The sequence below is a fragment of the Neophocaena asiaeorientalis genome, unplaced genomic scaffold (genome assembly GCF_003031525.2).
Source record: "Neophocaena asiaeorientalis asiaeorientalis breed wild unplaced genomic scaffold, Neophocaena_asiaeorientalis_V1.1 scaffold601, whole genome shotgun sequence".
Taxonomy (NCBI): domain Eukaryota; kingdom Metazoa; phylum Chordata; class Mammalia; order Artiodactyla; family Phocoenidae; genus Neophocaena; species Neophocaena asiaeorientalis.
In genome coordinates this window covers 191,284-197,283 of record NW_020174793.1, presented here as the reverse complement: position 1 = coordinate 197,283, position 6,000 = coordinate 191,284, and the positions used below count along the sequence as shown (strand labels likewise).

At 42.1% G+C, this 6,000-nt stretch overlaps 1 protein-coding gene and 1 pseudogene across 1 annotated transcript in view; one reads left to right on the top strand and one right to left on the bottom strand.

Annotated features, from left to right (window-relative positions):
- Positions 1–6,000, bottom strand: part of TMEM123 (transmembrane protein 123) — a 71,770-nt gene that overhangs the window by 26,846 nt on the left and 38,924 nt on the right. The window lies entirely within an intron of this gene.
- LOC112409962 (synaptobrevin homolog YKT6 pseudogene) lies at positions 367–1,343 on the top strand (annotated as a pseudogene).

Below are 6,000 nucleotides of genomic sequence, written 5' to 3'. Positions count from 1 at the left end.
ATATACACACACACACACACACACACACACACTGCCATGTTCAGTCCAGCATTATGTACAACAGCCAAGATATGTAACCTAAGTGGCCTTTGATGAGTGAATGGATAAAGATGTGACACAGACACACACACACACGCGCACGCACACACACACACACACACACAGTGGAATATTGCTCAGCCATTAAAAAAAAAAGAAATCTTGCCATTTGTGACAACAGGAATGGACCTTGAGTGCATTATGCTAAGTGAAATAAGTCAGAGGAAGAAAAATACTGTACGATGTCACTTTTATGTGGAATCAAAAGAAAAAACTGAGCTCACAGATAGGCGGCTGTCAAATGTGGAGAAGCTAGGGCGGGGCGGGGCAGGGGGGGTGGGTGAAAAGGATGAAGAGGACAAAAGGTACAAACTTTCAGTTATACAATAAATAAGTCAGGGGATGTAATGTACAGACTGGCGACTATAGTTAATACTGTACTGCATATTTAAGTTACTAAGAGAGCGGCCGACCCGTCAGCAGCTGATGGCGGTCTCGAGGGGCAGCGCCATGCTGCTCCCTGCAAGCTGGTCCCGCGGCCAGGCGGGTAGCTGGCCCGAGGGCGCGGCGCCATGAAGCTGTACAGCCTCAGCGTCCCGTACAAAGGCGATGCCAAGGCGGTGCCGCTCAAAGCTGCGTACGACGTGTCCTCCTTCAGTCCAGAGGTCCAGCGTTCAGGAATTCATGACCTTCACAAGTCAACTGATTGTGGAGCGCTCTTCAAAAGGCAGCAGAGCTTCTGTCAAAGAACAAGAGTATCTGTGCCATGTCTAAGTGAGAAGCGACAGTCTGGTGGGAGTGGTCATTGCTGACAGTGAATACCCATCCCGGGTGGCGTTTACCTTGCTGGAGAAGGTACTAGACGAATTCTCCAAGCAGGTCGAAAGGCCAGACTGGCCAGTTGGATCCCCCAATACCATCCAGTATGCAGGCCTGGACGGTCACCTCAGTAGATACCAGAACCTCCGAGAAGCTGACCCAATGACTAAAGTGCAGGCTGAACTAGATGAGACCAAAATCATCCTGCACAACACCACAGAGTCTTTGTTAGAGCGAGGCGAGAAGCTAGATGACCTGGTGTCCAAATCCGAAGTGCTGGGAATACAGTCTAAAGCCTTCTATAAAACGGCCTGGAAACAAAACTCGTGCCGTGCAATCATGTGACAGCAGCTGGCAGAGGCCCCTGAGCTGGAACTTCACCGTCATTCACATCGCAACTGCAGCCCCCAGGAAGCAGAGCCGCTGTGGAACGACCCGAGTGGGACAGACTCAACTTTGGCTTTGGAGCTCCTGGGAGGAACCGAAGGGTGGAAGGGACCTGGCGGTGGGGAACATTCAAATTCACATGTCTAGTAATTTGAGGCCCCCTAAAAGTGTATTTTTGGGGCCAAATGAAACCATAAAGCTCAGTGACTCCCGTTTAAAAAAAAAAAAGTTACTAACAGAATAAATCTTAAAAGTTCTCATCACAAGAAAGAAAAAAAATTTGTAACTATGTGTAGTGTTGGATGTTAACTAGGCTTATCATTTTGCCAGTATACACGATTATCAAATCATTATGCTGTATGCCTGAAACTAATATAAAGTTTCACATCAATTATACCTCAATAAATAAAAGGAATGATCTTTGCCTCTTTTAAAATTAAGTTTTATACACTATGCTTATGTAATAAAATAGATTCCATAGTCCTTCTCCTACCAATTTTGTCACTTAAAAACATGCTCAAGGGCTTCCCTGGTGGCGCAGTGGTTGAGAGTCCGCCTGCTGATGCAGGGGACGCGGGTTCGTGCCCCAGTCCGGGAGGATCCCACATGCCGCGGAGCGGCTGGGCCCATGAGCCATGGCCGCTGAGCCTGCGTGTCCGGAGCCTGTGCTCTGCAACGGGAGAGGCCACAGCAGTGGGAGGCCCGCATACCGCAAAACAAAAAACAAAAAACATGCTCAAGATTATAAGATAATTCAGTAAAGAGACTTTTTTTGGTGGGGGAGGTTTCTTGTAAATTCAAGTCAGGAAAAGCTACGAATAAGGGCAGAAATCAGTTGTGATAAATTAAAGGAATAACTAGTACCTACCAGCCATGAGTAAAAAGAAAAAAACCCCAGAGATAAGACACTGATAACACAAGCCAAATGATGACCATAAATAAAGTTTTCCTGGCACACAGCTACACTCATTCACTCAAATATTGTCTGTGTCTGCTGTGGTGCCAGGACAGAATTGATTATAGTTGCGATGGAGACCATATGGGCCCCAAAGCCACAAGTATTTACCACGTGGCCCTTCACAGAAAAAGTTCACTGATTTCTGTCACAGGTTGTGGGTTTGTTTAATAAATGTTAGTGAAGGCTCCTGTAAGAATCAAACACATAAAAATTACATACCAGCAGCAGACTCCTCCCTAACAGAAGAATATGTGGTTTTTCACACCATTACCGAAATAACTGTATCCTAAGCAAACACTCACCCTGGCCATCAACTTTTTTCTCGGGAAAGTACCCATAGCTCTTACAGCTTAGAGCAGTATAACTCCCCAGTATTCCTTTCAAGATAAACTAGTTGCAAAATATACTTCTAGGCCACACATGTAGTCACTTAAAACACCATTTATAAGCTTCCAGTTGCGGAGGTCATAAGTACGAATGGACGGCTCAGCTGGGTCTCTGCTCAGGGTCTCCTGAAGGCTGAAATCAAGGTGTGGCTACGCTTGCCTCTTATCTGGAGGCTCTGGGAAAAAACCTGCTTCCAAGATCATTTAGGCTGCTGATAGTATCCAGGTCCTTGCATGAGGGTCCCATTTTCTTACTGTCTGTCAGCTGGGGCCACTCCATGCTTTTAAAGGCCACCTGTATTCATGTGGCCCCTCTGTCTTCAAAGCCAACAGCAGCATGTCCTTCTCACGCTTCAAATCTCTCCGACTTCCACTTCTGCCACCAGCCAGAGAAAACTCTTTGCTCTTAAAGGGCTCATATGATTATGCTAGGCCCACTCAATAGTTTATCTTAAGGTCAACTGATTACTAACCTTAAGTACATCTGCAAAAACCCCTCTGCCAGGTAAGATAACATAATCACAGGAATGATGTCTCATATTCACAGGTGAGGGAATAAGACAAAGGGTGAGGGTCACTGGGGGGGTCATCTTAGAATTCCACCTCCCACACAGTGTTTTGGGTAAAGTTGATCCTGATTTGCAAATCTGGGAAAACTAAATTCCTTGCTGTTGAATGGGAGAAAGTGTCAGCAACCCCTCATTAAATTCAAAGGTTCAAAAGTCGGGCAAACAAAATTGGCTCCCAACCATAAGCAGGCTAAAGTTCCCCTATGTGAATTTATTGAATATATTGTTTTTGGAGGGGGAGGGAAGGTTACAAAAATGTGTTTCCTCATGTCCTGAATAATTAGTTATTAGCTACCAACAACTAATTGTCAAACCAGGGTTAATCAGGTCCCTTGTGTACCTGAACACAGAATTAACCCAGTGCTGTGAGGCAGGTGAGCTACCTTCTCAAGGCTCCAGGGAAGAAATTTTAAATGGTCCTCTAGCAACAAATCACCAAGAGAATTAAAGCCTGTTCATTCATCATCTCTCAGCTACCTCAACTCCCCAGGACAATGTGTGTCCAGTCTGTTAGACAATGGTTTCTTCTGAAGTGTTCTTTTAACCACTTTTCTTATTCAGAAAATTCCATATCAGCTTTACCTCCCATTGAAGACGTGAACATCAGAGTGAGCTCAATGGTACTCTAGTAGAAGAAAAATGAAAAAACTGATTTAGGCATAGATTTATTACTCTAAAAAGAGAACTCAATATATTATTTATGAACAGGAATTATTGGTGCAGATTAGAAGCATATGGCATAAAGACTGGGGGATAGTTTTGCCAGCATTTCTACCTCGGAGGTAGCAGTATCAATTCTATCTATCAGCTCTTTAACATTTCCTACCATGCTTGGAATGGCTTTTCTGAATTAAGTGGAAAATGAACTGTGTTCCTCCTTTGTTTAAGCCAGGAAGTAGTAATACTGGAAATACACTTTAAGTGACTGTGAGACTTTTTCGTTCCAGTTACATGCCGAGATCACACTTTTTTCTGTAGAAACTTAGAAAATATATTGGAAGATAATGGAAAATTTATATAGAAATATGCACATATCTACATATCATATATGCACTATATATAAATATGCACTTTGTCTTAGAAACTGTGATGGATATTTTCTGTTTGTCCCTCTAGATCCCTCCCTACCCTTGTCCCACCAGCCCTCTGCCCTAAAAAATGACAGAGGTTCCCTTAACCCCTAGGCTTCTGGTTTGGTTAAGCCAAAGGCAAGGCATCATCTGTGGATAACTTTATATTCCTCCTTATCCTTATTAGCTTGTATAACTAATCTGACTGAAAGGACAGTGTCTTTTACTGTTTGGGGACAGATCCAATCTGGGATGAGCCCACAGAGCCAAGCCCAGTCCTGTGTGCTCTATGCTCTACAGCTGTCTGTCTGCTATATTTATTTGATGTGTTTATTTAATGAATCTTTAAACAGTCCTCATTCTGAGCCAGACACTGCTCTAATATATTGTAAATATTAGCAGTCTTCATAATTACCCCGAGAGGCAGATGTTATGGTCATCCCCATTTTACAGATGAAACTGAGGTACAGAGAGGTTCAGTGACTTGAGAACAAACTAGTAAGGGGAGGAGCCAGGACGTGAACTGAGCCTCTGCTTTCAAGCACTGTGTTCCGTTGCCAGTCACGAAAAGTAGTGCCACCAAAACAAAAAGCTTTGGTTGGGATGGGTGAGTGACTGTGTCATTGCCCCAGTGTTGACCTTCAACATGTTGTTAGATAAGAATAAGCTAGGAAATAGATTTTAGGGAGAAAAAAATGATAACATACTCAGAGTTACTCTAAGTATTTAACAAACCTCAGCTGGGTATATACCGAATACTCTTGCTGTTCCATGTTCTACCATCCTACATATAGCAAATACTACCAGTCTGTCTCCATTGTAAAATACACAAAAAACAATAACAATAACTTCTCATATCCTGAAATATCATTTCATTGTCCCAGTAGCGCTAAAATGTATGAGAAAACAGGTCTGAAATATTTTGAAATAACATTATTAGTGCTATATCTGCAACATCAAAAGACTCTGCAGGTGGTGTTGTCACTCAGTCACAGAAGATTTATGGTCTTAAAGTGGAGAATAAGCATGTGTAATGTGCAGCTGCCACATAAGAATTTGGTCGTTAACGAGCTCAAAGCAACACAACAAAGAGATATTCAGTCAGCAAAAAAACCGTCTGCTCAAATGTCAGCAAAAAGAAATCCCTAGAGATGACAACTGTACAGTTTATAATCCACTATTAAATAATTTTAACTCATTGTATAAAGGCATTTGAAAATTTAATATTTAATACTGAACAGTTTTTCTTACATGACAAAAGAAAAATGCAAACTTTACATAATTACCAAAAATACATACTTGCTTAAATGCTAGACATGGTACCAGAATCATGATGGCAGTAATCTGTGGGAGTAGGAAGAAAATAATGAACATCTGCTGCGCCAGCAACTGGACTAGGTGCTTTTCATATTTTTAATTTTTAAAAAATTTCATGTGATCTGTATACTAGCACCGAGAAGTGGGTTTGCTCCCTGCAATTTACAGATGAGAAAACTGTGACTCAAGTTAACTAAATGCTCCAAATCGCTGTCAGACATGGTGAACAGACCATAACACAGGTCTTTGGACTCCTCCGAGCCTGGTAATCTTTTCATTGATTTGCTCATTGTCTCCTGATGAAAATCCACCTGAATTCCAGAGCCTACTGTATTTACTTTAGGTATTAACTTTACCTAAAAATTAATTAATTTTTGACTATCTTCACTGCACTAAAATCACCATCAATAAACAAATGTATACACTTAATACCCCAAAAGTTGAAGCTAAAATAA